Here is a 20,566-nt window from a genome sequence, read left to right as displayed (position 1 = left end):
CCACTACTTGTCAACTCCACTGCCTATACCCACTTCTGGAACACATAGTTCAAGGGCAGAGAAGAGCATTTTCAGGCAAGGGGCAGTGGAAGCCTGAGGAACAATTATCAATTGTGACCCCAAGGAATCAGAGGCCCTTCTTGGGTAAGACCGTTCAGACCAAGATAATAGTGATCACACCTTTTCCCTTATTAAGACCATAATGCAATAAAATTATATTTAATAAAGGGTCAGAAGCACGAATTAAAAATTAACTGGAAACAAAATAATCTAAGCCTAAAGAATGAGTGGGTCAAAGAACAAATCATAGAAACAATAAATTATTTCATTAAAGAGAATGACAACAAAGAGACAACATTTCAAAATCTGTGGTATGCAGCCAAAGTAATACTTAGGGGACAAGTTGTATTTTTAAATACACAGATCAATAAAAGAGACCAGATCAATGAATTGGGCATGCAATGAAAAAGTTTAAAAATGAACAAACTAAAATTCCCCAATCCCAAATTAAAATTCTAAAATAGAAATCCTTAAAATCAAAGAAGAGATAAGTAAACAAAAAAATTTTTTTTTTAAAAGCCAAATGAATAAATAAAATTAGGAGATTGTTTTATGGGGGAAAAATAAAACAGATAAACCATTGGTTAATTTGACTTTTTTTTTTTAAAACAAAGAAAACCAAACTACTAAAATCAAAAATGAAAAGGGCGAATTCATCACCAATGAAGATGAAATTAAAGGAATTAATTTTGTCCAATTATATGCCAGAAGGGCAATCTAAATGAAGTAGATGAATATTTACACAAATGTAAACTGCCTAGATTGACAGGATAGGAAATCAAATACTTAAGTAACCCTATCTGAGAAAAAGATATGCCATCAATGAACTCCTCAAGAAAAAAAATTCCCAGAAACAGATGTACAAGTGAATGCTACCAAACATTTACACAACAATTAATCCCAATACTATATAAAAACTATTTGAAAAAACAGGAAAAGAAAGAGCCTACCAAATTCTTATGACATGAATATGATTTTGATACCTAAGTCAGGGAAAAAAACTGAAAAGAAAACTATTAACCAATTTCTTTTATATCAAAGCATATTTTAAATAAAATACCAATAAAAGGATTATAGCAATATATCACAAAGATCATACATTTGCAAGCTGGGATTTATACCAGGAATACAGGACTGGTGGAATATTAGGAAAACTATCAGCATAATTGGCCATATCAATAAACAACAAAAACCATATAATTATTACAACAGACACAGAAAAAAGCCTTTAACAAAATACAACACTCATTTCTATTAAAAACATCAGAAGGCATAGGAATCAATGGAACCCCTTAAATGGTAAGCAGTATCTATCTTAAACCAAACTGTAATGAAGATAAACTTGAAGTCTTCCCAAGATCAGAAATGAAGCAAGGATGTCCATTATCATCACTATAACTCAACATTGTACTACAAATGTTATAGCTTATAGTAAAGACAACAAAAAAAACTGAAAGAATAAAAATAGACCATGACAAAACAAAACTATCACTCTTTGCAGATGACATGATGGCATACTTACAACACCCTAGAGAATCAACTAATAAACTGGCTGAAACAATCAACAACTTTAGCAAAGCAAAAATAAACTCATTACTATATATTACCAACAAAATCTAGCAAGAAGATACAGAAAGAGAAATTCCATTTAAAATAACTGCAAACAACATAAAAGTATTTGGGACTCTACCAGGACAAACACAGGTATTATACGAACACAATTACAAAACACTTTTTCACACAAATAAAGACAGATCTAAACAACTGTAGAAATATTTATTGCTCATGGGTTGGCAGAGCCATAATGATACAAATAACAATTCTACCTAAGTTAATTTACTTATTTACTGCCATACCAATCAAATTACCAAAGAATTATTTTATAGAGCTGTGAATGAAAATATTTGAGACTTAGTTTCTGGATAATTAATAATTTTATCAATTATGGCTAGTGAAGAATTAATAAAAGGATACCATCTGGTTGTCTCTAGTAAACCAAAGACCCCTCTCCTGGAGGCCTCTTGATTCTCATATACCCTTGGAAGAGTAGGTGTTTCCAACAGGCAGCAATCAACTCTGATTGGTTAACAATTTAAAGAGAGAATGAATATAATGAGACAAACCTATTCTAGGGAGAGGCCGGGGGACCTGTGACTTTGATTATGATGTCACACATATTCCCAGACCACTCCAGTCTCAGGCAATCTAGACGAAGGGTCTACCCGGACCTAAGCCTGAGTGGAACACAATGGGCCAGAATTCACCTAGATTAGATTTTCTAAGTAAAGGTTCTTCTAGTTGGGTGGAGTAATAATTCCACCTGGATAAGATGGTCTAAGTGGGGCAAATTTTTGAGCTAGGTCAGTAAGATCTTTCAAAGACTGTATAAACTGATATGAATTTATTTCTGAATGAGAAAAAAAATCTTAATCTCAATAACTGGTTATTAGTATAAGAGAAATGATCATTTCTCTCAGAGGTAGGAAAAAATGTCAGAATTCATCTGGAAGAACAAAAGGTCAATATCAAGGGAATCAATGAAAAGAAAATAAAAAGATTAAGGAAGGGCAGCCTAGCAGTTCCAGATTTCAAAGTATACTACAAAGCAGTATACTACAAATTATCAAAACAAGTTGATACTGGCCAAGAAACAAGAGCAGTAAATCAGTGGGACAGATTAACTATACAGCAGTAAAAAACCATAGTAATCTAGATCCAAGTTTTAGGGGTAAGAATTCACTATTTAACAAAAATTGCTAGAAAAACTGTAATGCAATTTGGCAGAAACTAGGTATAGATGAATATCTCAAGCTATATACAATGATATAAGATCAAAATGAGTACGTGAGTTAGAAATAATAGGTGATATCATAAGCAAATTAGAGGAGCATGTAAATTTTACCTGTCAGATCTAAGGGAAGAATGACTCAACAAAAGGTAGAGAGGTTCACAAGTGGTAATAATAAATAATTTTGATCACATGAAATTAAAAGACTTTTGCACAAACAAAACTAACACAGCCAAAGTTAGAAGGAAAACAGGAAACTGGGGAAATAATTTTACAATTAAAGATCTCCTTTCTCAAATATATAGTGAACTGAGACAAGTTGACAAAGATAGAGCCACTTCCCCAATTGATAAATGGTCAAGGGAATATTAACAAGAAGTTTTCAGAAGAAGAAATCAAAGTTATCAACAGTCATGTGAAAAAAAGTTCTAAATCACTAATGGCTAGAAAAAGGAAAATTAAGACAACCCTGAGATATCACCTCACATCTATCAGATTGGTTAACATGACACAAAAGGAAAATGACACGCTGGAGATGTTGAAAAATTGGGACACTAACATGCTGCTGGTGGAGCTGTCAAGTAATCCAACCGCTCTCAAGAACAACTTGGAACTAAGTCTAAATGGCTATCAAACTGTGCATACCCTTTGACCCAGGGAAAGGATATATGTGTACAAAAACTTTTATAGCAGCTCTTTTTGTAAGTACATAGAATTGGAAATTGAGGGGATGCCCATCCATTAGGGAATGTCTCAACAAGTTGTTGTATGTGACTGTGATGGAATACTATTATACTACAAAAAAGATAAGGAAGGTTTCAGAAAAACCTCACAAGATTTATATGAACTCATGCAAAATGAAGTGAGCAGAACCAGAACAACAATATTGTAATGGATGATCAAATACAAAAAATTTAGCTACTCTATTCAAGAAATTTCAAGGGACCTATGATGAAAAATGCTACCTACTTCCAGAGATGATGAACTGTAAATGCAGACTGAAGCATACTTTTTTAAACTTTATTTTATTGTTCTATTTTGTTGTTTCCTTTTGCAACATGACTAAGATGGAAACAAGTTTTCCATGACCTCACATGTATAACTAAAATAAAATTGCTTGGAAGAGGGAAGTGGCTGGAAAGAGAAGAATTTGGAACTCAAAATTTTTAAAAATGATTACTTTTTTTTACATGTAATTGGGAAATATGTAACAAAATAAAAGAATAAATAAGAATGTCTGAACATATTGGGAATTAAAGGAGATATAAAAAAGATAGCAATGAGTTCATTTTTTAAAATTTGCCCAAAATACTTGCATATTTTGTACTGAAATATATTAATGCATAAGAACCTCAAATTAATAGGGAATTTCATTTATTAAAAATTAGGGTTGCATAAAATATACAATACTGTAATGCTTTCCTGACCCCCTCAAATATTCATGCACTCCATCCAAACTGTCTTAGATTCACTTGGTTATCTATTATTTTCATATTTATATATGAATACACTGTTTCTTTTAAAAGGATGCTAAGCTCTCTGGGGGCAGGGATTGTTTCATTTTTGTCTTTATATCTTTCGCATTTAGCACAATGGTTGCTAAACCCTTAATAAATTTCTGTTGATTAAAAGTCAAATTATAAAAGACAGAATTGAAAGAAGCGAAATCATATGCAGTTTTTTCTGGTACTTCAGCAGCAAAAAGGAGGAAAGATATGGGACAGTAAATTGAATTAAGGCAATAGGAGGTAAAAAAATGTAAGGGGAATATGAATAATAATAATGATAATTATAATAATAACTAGCATTTGTATTAACACAGTGCCAGGAGCTTTGTTGAGTGATTTACAAATATCTAATTTGATCTCAAAACAACTGTGGGAGGAAGGTGCTATTATTTTTCCCATTTTACAATTAGAGCAACTGAAACAAAGCCTAAGTGCCTTGCCCAAGGTCACACAATTAGCGTCTGAGGTCACACTGTGGTACAACATTCTAACAACTGCACTATCTAGTAGCCTCAAAATGAAGACAAGACACAAATTACTTTTTCCAACTAATGGAAGTAAATCATACAAGGCTTCATAGTAGGAATAAAGCTTAAGTCATGCACTGACAGAAAGTATGAGGAGGAAGGAAGAAGAATCAATTCCAAGCTCAACTGACAGCAGGACAGCACTGAGATAAGAGGGTGATGAGAGAACAGAGAATAGTGGGCGGTTTAATTAAGCTGGAATACAAAAAGAAAGGAGTTAGAACTCGATTGTGGAGAACTTTGAACGTGAAGCTAAGAAGTCTGAACTTTATTTGGTAGGCAATATGGAGTTACCATACTTTTTTTTAAGAAAAACTTACTTCAACAGAACAGTACATCAGGAAGATTACACGGGCAGCCGTGTTATGGGTGCAGGGACAATAGCTAGAAAGTGATTTTAACAGTCCAAGGAAAGGTGACAGGAGACTGAACCAGAATAGATGCACTGTGAGTTCGAGAAAAAAGGGATGTTTAGTATGGCAGATGTAGAATCAACAGGATCTAAACCAATCTTCATTATGAAACGTGATTCTTATTAAATAAAGATGTTTCATGATACATTCTATTCTCAAAGTATTGATTTCTTCCCAATCATTTAGAAAATGTGATGATTTGTATTAATTGAAACAGACACTTAAAGCTATAAAAGAACTGCTCATTTTCATTTTCTTTATTTTTCAGAAGCAAAAAATTTCTAAAAGCCATTGTCCAATTAATTGACAGTCAGTCAAAGGCTATCAACAGGCCAGTTTTTGGAGGAAGAAATCCAATCTGTCAAAAGCCATACAAAATATACCTCTTAATCACTATTCCAGAAATGCCAATTAAAACAACTCTTGGATTCTACTATGCATCAAATTGATGAAGCTGACAAAAATAGGAAAATGACAAATGTTGGAGGGGCTGTGAGAAAACAGGTACATTAATACACTGTTGGTGGAATTGTGAATTGGTCCAGTCATTCAAGAAAACAATTTCTAACTACGCCCAGAATGTTATTACATTGCAACCCATTGACCCAGTGATACCAGTACGAGGTCTATAATACCACCTGTACTCCTACCCCTATTGCCCCTCCAGATGATGATGTTGGTTGGTTGTTTTTCAGTCAGGTCGCAACTTGTGACCCTTTCTAAGGTTCTCTTGGCAAAGATATTGGAATGGTTGTCCATTTCCTTCTCCAGCTCCTTTTACAGATGAAAACACTGAAGGCAAGCAAGTTTAAGTGACTTTTTCAGGGTCAAATGCTAATGTTTGAGACCATATTTAAACTCAAGTCTTCCTGATTTCAGGTTCGATACTCTATCCACTGCAACACCTAGTTGCCACCCCCACCCTCTCCCACTGAGATAAAAGAACCCAAATACACAGAAACATTTATAGCAGCTCTTCTTATGTTGGCAATGAACTAGAAATTTGAGGGGGGCCCATTAACTGGAAAATGTTTTAAAGTTTTGGTACAGGAATATTTGACCAAAAAAAGCATAGGCTGAAATGTTTTTGCTTATAGCCACAAACAATTTCAAATATTAAATCCTAAAAATAATCCACTTTTGCAAACAGTTGCAAATACAACCTGCCTTTAAGAGTCTCTGAAGGAAAATCCAAAATCTAAATCTTTGTTAACTTAAAAAAGTTACCCACCCCTCACTTGCCTTAACACTCAGATCATCAAAAGCCAGAAGGGCTCATGCCTGAAACTGGATCTCACAGGCCATTAAGGAATGGTTGTCATGGTATGGTTATCATAAAGAAAAGTGTTCTACCTAGAGAATAAAACCAGGGGGAAGAGCTTCATAAGGAAAAGACTGCCAGCTCTACCTTCTGGCTATTCAGCTGTATCCATGTGGCTACCAAAACAGATTCAGTAAAGAACAGTAATTGGGAGAAAAAGAAAACCAGAGCTGCAATGTGGAAAGAACCTCTAGTCAGTGGATTTGGGTTCAAATTCTGGCCCTGACACTTACTATATAAGTAATACGACCATGCACAAAGTCCCTTAACCTCCCTATGCTTCCTTTCCTTATCTGTAAAATGAAAAGACTGCTCTAGATAGCTGCTCTAGATCCAAGATCCCATGATAAACAAGCTTCACAAGTATGAGATGAGCAGTATTCACCTACTTTAACTCCATTCTGCCCCCTTTCTGATTTCTAGACTCGCACACATTCTCTTTTTCCACAAAAGGGATATGATTCTTCCTAATGACAAGCTATCTAGAAAAGGGTGCCCAATTCACCGCTTGCAAAACTTCCCGGTGTGGCCTGAACCAGATAAAAACATAATGGGAAAAGTTTAATAAACTAAAGATACAATACAACAGTGTCAATTTATGGTTTTGAAAGTCAATGTGGAGTCTACAGGGATCCACTGTGCCTAAATTTCTTTGTCTTAACTATAATTTACCTTGCATGTTATTTTTGAATATGTACTATTCCTTCCTCCTACCATATTACATTTCTTTCTCCTAAAGGCATGAACTAATTATACTTATATTTTTCTATCCTCAGCACTTACCAAAATGCCTTACACGTAAATGTTGAAGAGCAAGTTATGGCTTTATGTCTTTAAAAAGCAAATCTAAACAGGATCAAGATGCCTATAATCTCAAAGCTTTAGGCAAAGAATTAAAAAAACCCTTTTGAAAATAAACTGTCAATGCTTTACCCAAACTTCTAATTTTTAAGGTAATCCATTCAAACTTTTCTCAGGGATTTGGCATACTGAGAAAAGTTGAGTTTTCATATCTACAGAGAAAGCAGTTAGTTGTGTTTTTAGAGGACAGCAAGGGCCTTCAGTTTCATTTGTTAAGTCTCCAACCAGAAGTTTATAGGATCATACTTTTCATCCAAAGAGTCACTTTGCATAAGATGTGGCACTACAGTTTGCACTGAAAGGGAAGGGAGGGGAGAGGAGATTGGGATGGCAAAAGAAAGTCTAAATTAGGTTGAAAGCTGGGGGGCAAAGGAAAGTAACTGGATTAAGCTATTTTAAAAGCTACCCTCAATTTGCTTTCAAAGATGCTATACTCACAGGTGGATACTTCATATTCAGGCATACCTCATTTTGCTGTACTTTGCTTTATTGTGCTTCAAAGATGAACTGGGGCAGCTAGGTAGTGCAGTGGATAGAGCACCAGTGCAGGAGTCAGGAAGACCTGAGTTCAAATCTCACCTCAAACACTGGACACTCACTAGCTGTGTGACCTTGGGCAAATCACTTAACCCCAATTGCCTCATCCTGGGTCATCTCCAGTCATCCTGATGAATATCTGGTCACTGGATTCAGATGGCTGTGGAGGAGAAGTGAGGCTGGCGACCTGCACAGCCCTCCCTCACTCAAAACAAAGTCAAGTGCAAGTCATGTCATCAATTCTCTGATGGCATGGTCTTCTTTGACAACAAAGGACAAACACACACTTTATTGTGCTTCAAAAATACTACATTTTTTACAAATTGAAGGTTTGTGCCAACCCTTCACTAAGCAAGTCTATTGGTGCCATTTTCCCAAAAGCATGTGCTCATATGGTGTTTGTGTCACATTTTGGTAATTCTAGCAATATTTCAAACTTTTTCATTATTACACCTGTTACGATGATCTGTTATTTATGATCTTTAAAATCCGCGATCTTACTTTTGTAATTGTTCTGGGGTGCCACAAACCCACATTAAGATAGCAAACTTAATTGTTTGAACACACTGACTGGGGGAGGGTATGCAGATGTTCTGGTGTTCCAACTGCTCCACTGACCTCCAAATCCCATCACTCTCCCTCTCCTCAGGTCTCCCTATTCCAAGACACAACAATACTGAAATTAGGCCAATTAATAACCCTGTAAGTGAAAGAGTCAATTGATGAAGCAAAGTTCATTGCTGTCTTATTTTAAGAACTGATAAACAGCCACCCCAATCTTCAGCAACCACATCACACCACCCTGATCTGTCAGCAGCCATCAACATCTTGGCAAGACCCTCCCTCAGCAAAAAGATTATGACTCACTGAAGGCTCAGATGATGGCAAGCATTTTTTTCAGCAATAAAGTATTTTTAATTAAGGTACATACATACATTGATTTTTTTTAAACATGATAGTATTATACATTCAATAGACAACATTATGGTTAAACATAACTTTTAAATACAATGGGAAACCAAAAAAATTCTCACTTGCTTTCAGGAACCCAACCAAAAATATCTCTGAGGTATGCCCCATACCTGAAAGCAGAAGAAACTAAGTGCGAATTCTAAGACATTAGTATTTCAAACAGTAGAGAGACTAGTATAAAGTGCTTTCACACTTTCCCTAATCTCTTTTCACACTATTTCAGCCCCAGGATTTAGGGAACAGAGTAGCTATTAATTCCAAAATACACAGAAAAACAAGCCTTTTATATATTTCAAGTGTCAAAAGTACCTTTGGAAGCACGTAGGGGTTTTAAGGAAGTAGGGTTCAATGTTAAAAGAAGTAGCTTAGGATTTTTAGGGCTTATGCTTAACACTTCATATCATTTGAATCAAATCATTACTAACCAAAAGGTAGTTCAGATGTTATCCTCATTTTGCAAACAAGGAAACTGAGGATCAGATGTAAGAGACTTGTATCCAGGTATTGATCAAAGGACTTCAAAGCCCAGTGCTAGTATTAACAGAAGTAGTAGTAGTAATAACAGAATGTGTGTGTATGTATGTATGTATGTATGTAGAGAGCAAATTAATGTTTTCAAAGTGCATTTACAAATTACACCACTTAATCCTCACCAGTATTCTATACCCTATGTCAGTTACCTGCTTATATAACAGTTTTCAATGCATGCCAAAAGTTAATTGACACCTGGAAACATTACTAAAAAGTAGTTTTAAGCTAGTTTTTTGTAAGACATAAAAATATAACCAACTATTAACAGCAGTTGACTGATTCTTCCAGTTGCTCTTCCCCTGTCCCCGAGCTCTCTCTGCATCCCAGATATAAAGATTTCTTCCAGTTTGTTTCTAATGATTAGAATACAGGAAAACACAGATTCACTCAAAAACAACTTTGGGAGTATAAATGGTTAACAACTTTTCTAGAATTAGGAACAAAAGTTACCTATACTAAACCATTTACCTACTTTCAAGAGCAGATGAACAGGAAAGCCAACCTACAAGACTACTTTATAAGACTATAATAGCTCTGTTCTATAGAATTGTTTTTTTAATCCTGAATTGATAGTCACAATTCAAAGAGATGGCCTCCCAAAATAATCGTCAGTAGGAAATGGAAAGAAAATATACTAGCAATTTGTGTTTTTCTCCTGATGCTCTACTGGTTAAGATTCTGTGCTTTCCCTGCTAACTCCTGGGTTCAATTCCAAGTCAGAAAAGCATACTGTAGCTGTATTGTTCTGTAATGGCATGGGGGCACTGGACTTGGGAGTCAAGAAGAACTGGGTTCAAATTCTTGGTAAAAACACTCATTAGTTATCTATCCATGGGACACATCTATTTCCCCTTTCTGTACCTCAGTTTCTTCAACTGTAAAATGAGATACTTGGACTCTAAAAATTCTTAGTTTCCTTTCAGCTGTAAATCTACGATTCCATACTGAATGCCACATTTACAGGCTTACTATAAAAAGTCTATAAATAATCATCTGTTACACTGGTCACCTAGCACTTATTAAGCCCCTACCTATGCAACTGGCATTGTTAAAAGGTTACTTACTTTTCTTGATCCATTCAGTTAAAAAATACCAAAAATTTTTAAAATAAGTATGTCTAGTCTCTATAAAAACCTAAGAAACTTACAGAGTTTGAGTTCTAAAACCTCTTCCCTATGAAAAAAAATTATTCCTATTTTGCTTCCTGACTCAACCATGAACCTCTATTTTGTACAATATAGAATGTCTACCACAGACTCTAATCAGGAAATTTAAAAAGATTGACCAAGAATCACCAATTTGGACTTTTCAATAGCATAAGAGAAAGTTGGCAGTTCTTACTTGGGATTCTACATAGAAAACAAACAATAAAAAAAGCTTTAAAACAATTCTGTCTAAAAGTTAATCAAATGAGAGCTTATTTTTGATACGGAGGCAATGAAATTAACTTTTTCTATGAAAGCAAAAGAAATGAAAATCATATTCATTTTCTCACAAATTTTGAATGAGGTAAATATTTCATATGGACAGTTAAGACCAAATGGAAGTTTGGATTCAATCATTCAAATAAGAAGTCAATGAATTGCTCTATTAATAAAAAGGCAAGAAATACTCAAGTTCTTATACATTAAAAAGCAACTTAAAACACAAGGGTACAACAGATCCTTAAAGAAACTAGTACACTAATAAACTGACTAACATATTCAATAATCAAAGCTAAATTTCTATCCCCTGGTACAAAAATAGAACTTATTAAGCTCAAACATTGAGGAAAATAGAACTTCAGTCATGATAGACAAAATTTCTACCTATAAAACTGTCAAATACAAAAATACACAATCACTACTATCAAGTCTAAAAGCTGCAAGTAGTATAAAGTGCAACTAATGAATAATCAACCTTTTCAGAATGACTGGTTATAGTATCTGACTTACAGAGTGGATTAGAATGTTTTAATAAAATATTTGGCTTAAGGATAATTCCTATTCACAAACATTTTATCACTGGACCTTCACTGGTAAATCTAGCATTTTAAAAATACTACTTATATTTGTTTTGTATTTTGCTGGGGGTGGGGGTGGGAGAAAGGGAGGGTGGGAAGAAAAATCAATAGTAAATGTCTAGACTAAGAACTCAAATTGTTTCTAGTCTAGCTCATTTAGCACAGAAAGACTAGTAGTGATGAATACATATAATCAGCTAGTCATCAGGAAACAAAGAATGCTATTAAAGGCAAAGAGATATACAATACTTGTCTATATATAGTATATACAATTAAGGGTAAGCCAGTGTCATAAAAACCAATAAAACACTGAAGGGTACTGACACTACTTTTAAAGCTAGACCTAGTATTATCATTTACTTAAACTAAACATTATTTTTGCTGTTCTTGAGAACAGCTACATGAGAATTATAATATGTAGAGTGGACCTTCAGGTAAAAAAATGGAAGGTTACTGACACTGGCTGCTTTTTTAGCTTCCTCAGGAAAAAAAAATGTCTTAAAAGTAGTAAATAGTTCTACATTTAAAGGATACAAAGATAATAAGCCTAAATAAAAACAAAGTTAGTGTAAGTATAAAACCAATTACGACAACTGAAAAATAGATAGTAGAGATGTTTCTTGGTTTTCAGAAAGCGTTTTCTCAGTTTGCTTCGGGTGGACGTGGCAAGAAGACTATTTAAGAGAACTTGAGACCAAAGACATTTCAGAAAACAAATCCAGTCAAAGTAGCCTCATACTTAATTCAGTCTTCCTAATTCTTTTTATATCCCCCAAAAGCATTCAATTTCTTATTTCCAAATAAAAATTTTAACAAAAAGCAGTGAAATTTTACTGAGGAACCTTGACAAATCTGAGTCTGCAAACTACTTAAGAATTTAAGTTCCCTAGGTAAGTGTTACTTTAAAAGCAAGGGAGCCATTCTTTTTGTAAAAAAAAGAGCCCTGGATTCACAGATGTAATGCAGTAAAAATTTAAAATTGTTTTCCTTTAACAGAGAAATGCCAAATAACTAAAATATGCTATAATTTTTAAATAAAAGACTACTGTGTCATTTCCCAATAAAGATATGCTTTTTAAAACATAACAAATTCAAATCATAACATGATTGCAAGGCTTTAAATAAAAGTTCCGTTTCAATCTCTACCTTTCAAAGAAATAATGGTGTTTTAACGAATCAAGGTTTTCCTCCTGTTCAAAAGTAAACAAGTTATCTTTTCAAGAAAATCAAACTGTACCAAGAACATATTTTTAAATCTAAATTTCCTATTTCTGTATTTACAAGTAATTAAAAGTTAAAGATGTTAGAATATAAAGGAAACTACATCTCAGTACTTAAAAATAAAACCTACTGGACACTCATTCAGCTACTTAATCTCTTAAAATCAAAGAAATGAGCATTTTTAAAAACCAAGCAGACCTCCTAAAGTTCTCATTTTTTATTCAAGAATTATTCATCACAAGAGCAATACATGGCAAGATTCTCATACGGATGGGGGCTAGTTTTAAATAAAAGACAGACACTACACCAAATTAAATCGTCACGGAAAGTCAAGTTGGATTCTGTGCACTCTATTTCCTGTCCAAACAGCCCTTTTGTTCTGCTTCCCAGCTTAATTCTCATATTCAATTAGCAATGGAAAATAAAACAATAGCAAAATCTGGCATACACAGAAACCCAAAAGTGCACGAGTGTGAAACAGAGGAACATTATGAGATGAGAACAAAAATCCTACCAAAACCTCCCCAATTTTCTGTTTGCTTCACCTCAGATTAACTTCACTTGAAGCTGTACTCCAAAGCAACCAACCCTGAATACTAAGCCCCGCCCTCTTCAAGGTTAGTGGCTGAACAGTCCAATCTCCGCCCCTTTGATCAAACTCTTCCTTTTGACTGGTTAAGACTAATATCCATTATTTTAAAGAACTTTTCCCAGCTAGCAGGTTAGGTTAAGCATGTTAAAACACCCTGAAAAAGCTGCTTCCTTAAAGAAACAGTACGTAATGCGGCTTCAGTATCTCGCAACCTATCGAATTTCTTTTTTGCCTACTCAGAAAATAAAACTGCATGGCCTACCAATTAAGATCATGCAGGGCCACAAACTTATTTAATGGAATTTCATGATGTCAAACCATTCAGAATACAATGCTTTCATTTTGGCTGGAATTAGTCCTTGACAAGAGGTGAAGATTCTTTTTTAACCGTGATTTTACTGGATTTCACTTTGTCTAAAAATTCAGATGAACCACCTCTTCCCCCCTCCTCGCAATCACTTCTTCCTGTCGGAACTTTTAAACGGGAGAATGAATTATCACACCAATAAGACACTAACTTGAAATTAAAAACTGATAATGCTCATTTGAAATAGTGGCAAATAACAAGTAGGTTATGCTGTTTCGAAAAGTTTCAACTAGTTTCAGTCTACTAACTTAGCAAACGATTCAGCAACATTCTTAGCTTTCATGCAGTTCTAATTTGGATACCTAAATAAGTTTCCACCATGGAGAAAATCATTCTGAAGATTCACCAAAACTTTTAACTATCATTCATCATAAAGCTATTAAAAATTCATTTTCTGGGATATCTCTTAACATTTTTTTAAAAGTTTGTCCGAAATATCACAAAAAAAAATTATCGTAAGGTTTGAAACTGCATTTTAAACTAGAGAAAAATATTATAGGCAGAAACAGTATTTCCATATTATAACTTAAGAGATCTGTCTGACAATACATGTCATTTTTATAAAGTTATTGCATCTATTCTAAACAAAGCCCAGGTTCTAGTAACCTAAGTAACCAATTTCATTTTTTTGTCTGATCAATAGAAAGTTATTTTTACTCCTCTCAAAAATTCCTCCTTTAAGACACTATGTATCTCTGGAACCTAAAGACGCTAAAGGATGACGTTGCTAAATGGAGTCGTTAAAAAAAAAAAAAAGAGTATGAAGACAAAGTTTTAAAATTTTATGTAACTCACCAATTTTGAAAATTGTCTTATTAAGTTTCCAAATAGCACTACTTAATTCACCAAATATTCTTCTTAATGGTTCAAGGAATTAAACTTTAGAAACACGATTTCTGTAGACACGCCATTTCAAAACAATTCTTTTGTTACAGTGTGCTATTATAAAGAAACACCAAGGTGCTTTGGATATTAAATGAAGGTCTTTTAAAAAAAATAAAATTAAATCCACATATTTGTTTCTAAGGCTCAAACATGAGGTGATAAAGGGGAAAAAAGGCTAAACTCAAGAAGCCCAGACAGCTGCATAGTGTATTATGCTGTTTAAGTGTACAAATTGAAAGAGCCAATTCACAGAGTTCTAGTCCCAAGATGCTTTGCAAGGACCCAGTGCTTTGAATGCACAAAACTACAAGAATATAAAGTTCACCAGGTTTTCTTCCTAACCTAACTTCCCATTTGTTCTAGGAAAAATGTAAAGCCACCAAAGTACCAGGTACACAACATAAGCAATAAATACACAACTAATACTGCAGATGTGAGGTGTGTGACTAGTAAAATTTAGGGGTCATGAGAAGATTCAAAGGGCAAACATTTTAAACATCAAATTTGGCATGAAATCGGAAGCAAATAGCTGCAGTCACAAAACAAAACAACCTTTGATCTGACCACAATCGTTCACCCACAAAAGTTAATTATTGGTATGAAACAGACACAAGCAACACAAGCAATCCTGCTCAACCAGGATGTCATCAAGACAGCTGCAACCTGTAGTTAGAAAACAAAGACTAAAGAAAAATAGATTAAATTCAATGAAGAAACAATTTCACAAAATAAAAATTCAGATATGAAAGTGAATTATTTTGTACCCCAAATGTCCTTCTAGGCATACAAAGCACCCAAAACTTATTCCAGTATGAAAATTGTCCTTCAGAAACAGGTCAATTTAGAAAGCTGCATGGTAAACTCAAAGGGAACACACACAGAAATCCACCTATGCCAGAAGAAGGAAATCAGGTCTCCAATTTGATGTGACATTATCTCCACCTCCAAAGAACAAAATATTTGTATCCTAAGAATGTATATTTACCATGTAAATCAATCCAAGAGGTTTTCCCATATAATCATCTTAGAAAGAATTGGAGAATAAGAGATATTCAGTTTTCCTGCTGATCAAGATCCTAGCAAGAAAAGTAGGAGCCAGCATATCAGTAACATTAAATTTAAGGTACTTTAATTTATAAGTGGAGCAAAGAGAACTTTGGAACAATTTCTATGGCTGAAGAAGAGACGAAAAGTCACTCAGATCTTTCTAAAGACTCATATTTCCCCAGAAGATACAAGTCTGCCAAAAAACACTTCTTAAAATCATTTGGAATCACTAGGGAGCCTAGACAGACCTTACTAGGTCACCATGATGGAGCCAAAAAATCATTAGTAGGAAGGGTAATTATGGAAAGGAAAAAGTTTACCAAAAAAAGCTCTTTCAAGGAGTTCATGAATAAGCACAACTAGGGAAAACTACCTCCACTGGCCCAAAACAGTATCAGGCCTATGGGCAAATGGACATAAAATTCATTTTCCACATTACTTGTAACATTAAGGCAAATAATTTCTTAAATAAAACTGCAATGAATCTGCAATAGATGATATGGGAGGTTTAAAAAAGTTTTTTAAAAGTTAAAAACCATAATGTTATTGAAAGTGTACTACTGGAATTTCCTTTCAAAATTGTAAGTTAAAAGTCTTCTTTCTCTACTTTTACATCAACTATGTGACTTACTCAAAGACAAAAGTGGCTTATTTTACATGTGCATGTTATCTTTAAGAATGTGAAGATTTTTCCACTATTTTTTTTTCCAATGAGACAAAAAAAAAATAAGGGTGGTACAGAAAAGCAATTTCTTATTCTTAATCTTGACAATGGTTTAAGCTATTTCTACCTTATGAATAGGGAGGGACAGAGATCTGTACCCCTGATTTCAATAGTACAGGGAAATTTCAGGGTAAATAAACCACCTCTACCAATGCAGGTTTTCTGTAACTTAGGTTTTAAGAGTGTCAGCCCAGGGTCACCATCTAGTAAGTCAAGAGGACTTCCTTATTTAGATACTGCCTCTTACCTTAAAAGTAACATTTTGTTTTTTAAAATCAAGTTGAAGCATTATTCTTTGAACCACTATACTTGTCGTTGTAGCTAGCTTTCCTTACACACAAATTCCAGCAGAAACTTGGGAATTTTGCAGTAGTCACCTTGTGGACTCAACTTTAGTTTTTCCCTCAAGTTACAGAACCTTACTTAGTACTCACAATGCATAGGGGGAAAGGGTTATTTCCACTTCAAATATAAGGAAATTAACAGCAGCACACTTGCCAACAAGATCGTAACAGTCAATGCAGTTTTATGTTTTCAAGTATCATTTTCATACTATGATGGCTTCTTTTAAAGATATAAATTTTTAAAAATTCTTAAGGATTCTATTTTTAAAAATTCACAAAAGATCATATGCAGACTCCATTTTACTCCTGGCTACTAAAAAAACACCCAAGCTAAAATTCCTTTTCAAAATACAACAGTTTTAAAAATCACTTTATGTACCCAACCTAAAGCACCCAGGACTACATCTGTAGTGTCATTAAAAACAACTTTTTACAGTTAATTTAATGTAACAAAATTTACTTTTCATCTGGAATCAACGTTTGAATTCCACCTATTAATATCTTCAAGCTATGATAACTACAATTATAGCCACGGTTACTTGTTAGGAGGTAAGTGGTGGAAGCATCTTAAATTTCTTACAGTAACAATATCCCTTCCATGACATTTAATAAAGACGTTTTGCCAACCATATCTTGACCAACGTTAAAGTCAAAAGTCTTGCTTCTCCAAACCTATCCCACTAGAATCAGAGGCCTGAAATCATGTTGTGACTTGGAAAAACAGTATTTTAGCACAAGCAGTAGAAAACTCCAAAGGAAGGGCACCGATCCGCCAAATTCACGTTCTATGCCAAAGTCACCGCCTCCCGAAGGGGATCGATCAGGAGGGAATCCTCCAATACGTAAGATTTCTATGCCAGGGGACATAAAAATGTGTCTTCCCCGTCCGCTAGAAAGAGATGCCACCAAAGCATTAACCAAGACAAACCAAAAGGCTAACTTTTGTAACGCCGAACAGTTCGGGTGTTATACAGAAAGAGTCGTGCAAGGTACGAGATCGGTTTTAAACGTATACACACGCCAAGCGTCCGAAGGAGCTCCCAACACCCCCAACGGGGGCATAAAATTGGGGTTAAGAGAGCAACGAGAGGTCGGGGAACGTCAGGGCCGGAAAGGAGTTCCCCAGGGACCTAAGAAGGTAAACACGTCCATTAGCGAACAGCTGCCCGAAGGAAGCTGACTCCCCCCGGGAGGAAAGCTGCCCAGGGCTGACCCACCCCCCAAGGGCCGGACCCTCCGGATCCAGAGGCCGGGACCCGAGCTGGCTTTCAGAAAACAAAGTAGACTCCAACCCCACCCTAACCGGGCCGGGCCCCGACTCTCCGTCCCCTCCTCTCCCGCCCCAGAGGCCACAGCACACCCTAATCTAATCCTCCCAGCCCGCGGCTCGCCCCGCCCCCGGACACCCCCCACACACGCGGCCTCCCCAAGCCTCCGCCCACCACCCCGCCCCCGCCTCCTCTCTCCCCTCCCCCCACCCCCCAACCGGGAATCCCCTCCCCCACAAACGTCCCCTCTTTTCGCTCCCTCCTCTTCTCTCTCCCTCCCCACCCCGCAAGAGTGCGAGACCCACAAGGCGGGGGGAGGTCCGGCCCCACCACCTGCTGCGTGGGCGCTTCCGGCTCCCCCCTCCCCACCCGAGCCGGGAGGGGCGGAGGGAGGCGCCTAACTCCGGGCTCGAGCGCCGCCCGCCAGCTTCTCAGCTTGCCAGCCGGCCGGCCGACCCGAACGGGGGGAGGGGACAGCGCTAGCCGACTAGGGCCCCGGGCCACTCTCACCTGGCGGCGGCTCCCTCCGCCGGACGCGCCCGCCACCACCGCCGCCGCCGCCCCCGCCGCGGGTGAATGGGGACAGGTGAGGCCGTCGAACCCCCCGCTCGCTCCGGCTCCGGCCCCGCCGCTGCCGCCACCACCGCCGGCCCCTCCGTCCGCTGTTTATTAAACTTTTCTGTTTGGTTGTTCGGCCCGTGACGCGACCGCCGGGAAGAGCCCTGGGATTGGCCGACGCCGGGCGCTGACGCGGCGCCCCCCTCCCGCAGCCTAATTATTACCGGCGGAGGCGGAGCCGGGAGACGGGGGATGGGCGACGGGGGTGGGGCGATGGCTCGGAGCGCGCGGCGATTGGTCCGAACCCTCGGAGCGTCGCTCCCCCGCCCTCTCTCTTCCGTTCTCCCTCCCCCCCTCCATCCCCACCTTCTCCCTGTTTGTCCCCACCCCCTCCCCGGTCCCTCTTCCCTTCAGCTCCTCCCTCCTCACTCCTTCCTCACCCTCATGTCCTACTCCTTCCCCCACTCGCAGCTGTGTTCCAGGCACCTAATAGTTTCGGGCACGGAGTGGGGCGTGGCCATGACGCGCTGGGCTTTCCCAGGCGAGGTGAAAATTTAAAGAGACAGGCGCAGTAGAGGCTGCACCTTCCGCCTCCCACCCAGCTGGTGCGAGGTGGGCGGGGCTTCTCCGTCCTTGGGTCACGAGAAGAAGAAAGCGCCCGGTGCTCGCAGGAGTTGCACCTGCTGGCGCAGCTGCGGAGCCCTCGCCCTTCCCCAGCCCCTCCTCACCCCACATTTATAAGGGCAAAAGCGGCAGGAACCCCCAGATGGGGGACTCTGCCGCCGAAACAGTCCTTTGTCCTAGTGTCGGGGGCAGCGGAAAGCCGGCGGCTGCTTCCCCCAAGCCAGCTGCTCCAGCTGCTCGCAGGCTGCCCCTGGCTGGGCAGGTGTGGCTGGTGACGTGCCCGGCCCACGTGCGTGGGTGGGTGCCCAGCTCCAGAGGCTGCCCTTCCCAACCTCTGGAGTGCTAGGGGCAGAGAGGCCCCCTCCCCGACCCCTTTTTCACATCCCAAGCCTAGAGCCACACTTCAGCTGGAGCCAGGAGAGGGACTGGAATAAGGTGACCTCTCGAGTGCCTTCTCCTCTATATCTGGAATATCTTCCAGCGCTCTAATAACAAAGTCAGTGCTCTTTGACGCTGATTCGCCCCCAAGTCATCCGTGTGCCCCCTGGGCGCAGCACTGAAAGAACCCTGAGGCTCTCGTGAGAAGCCACGTTGGTATAAATTGATCCCTGCATTTTCAGATACACTCCTGAGACTGATTTCTAGCTGAGGCTATGTTGGTGAAACTTCCTACAGGACTTCACTCTGAATGAATATAAATTATTGATTGTATTAGCTGTCATCGTAGGCAAAGAGGGCTCTAGTCTCGAAGGTTAGAATCAGTCCTAAATCTAGGGATCCAGTCAGTCAATTCCCACCCTTAATGATTGCAATGAACATATCTTGGATCAGTCAAAGAAAATTGGGTTCTCACTCTGTGCTCCCCATTGGCAGCAAGATAGAAGGAAGAGCGCCTCGAGTGAGGAGACCTCGTGTTCGCATAGGGTCTCTCTTCCACTTAGCAGCTGTGTGATCTTGTACAAGTCAACTAACGTGTTGGAGCTAAAAAATGGGAATGATAATGCTCCCTCTCTCCATTTTCTGGGATCACATAAAGTGCTTTACACCGGGTTTTTGTGGTGGTTGTTCGGATCTGTGATCGTATTGGTCTAGGAGCTCTTTGGGGAGGAGAACGCTCTACCAAACCAGATCTGAAACTGGGCATTGTGAGGTGAAATCATTTATCCAGGGTCAGTATGTGTTGGGGTGGATGGGTCTGACTTCAAGGGAAGCTCTCTATCCACTGTTCCAGGTGGCCTCTGTTCCTTAAGTGACTTGCTTGCCAAGTATATGTTTGTAATTACATCCCTATCACCTGGCTTTGAGCCTGGCACTTTGGAATGCTTAATAAATACTTGTTGATTGATGGAGCTCATCTACCCTCTTGGTTTCAACAGGTTATTACTACATAAAGATGACTGGAAAATCTATATAATC

The 20,566-nt window shown here is 38.0% G+C and overlaps 1 protein-coding gene across 16 annotated transcripts in view; it reads right to left on the bottom strand.

Annotated features, from left to right (window-relative positions):
• The window catches only part of ZFAND6 (zinc finger AN1-type containing 6), a 108,405-nt gene extending 88,461 nt beyond the window's left edge, over nt 1–19,944 (bottom strand). Inside the window, exon 1 of one of the 16 annotated variants that reach the window (XM_072619037.1) lies at nt 18,967–19,944. The gene's annotated coding sequence lies outside the window, so the exon portion shown is untranslated. Of the gene's footprint in view, nt 1–9,777; nt 10,505–13,255; nt 14,095–15,570; nt 16,070–18,478; nt 18,747–18,966 lie in introns of those variants that run through there. The other 15 variants (XM_072619106.1, XM_072618991.1, XM_072619088.1 and 12 more) reach the window with 15 other exon arrangements.
• Between the last annotated feature and the right edge of the window lie 622 nt (nt 19,945–20,566).

The sequence above is a fragment of the Notamacropus eugenii genome, chromosome 1, assembly GCF_028372415.1.
Source record: "Notamacropus eugenii isolate mMacEug1 chromosome 1, mMacEug1.pri_v2, whole genome shotgun sequence".
In the NCBI taxonomy this organism is placed as follows: domain Eukaryota; kingdom Metazoa; phylum Chordata; class Mammalia; order Diprotodontia; family Macropodidae; genus Notamacropus; species Notamacropus eugenii.
The sequence above is the reverse complement of the archived record's forward strand: the minus strand, read 5'-3'. Positions and strand labels throughout refer to the sequence as shown.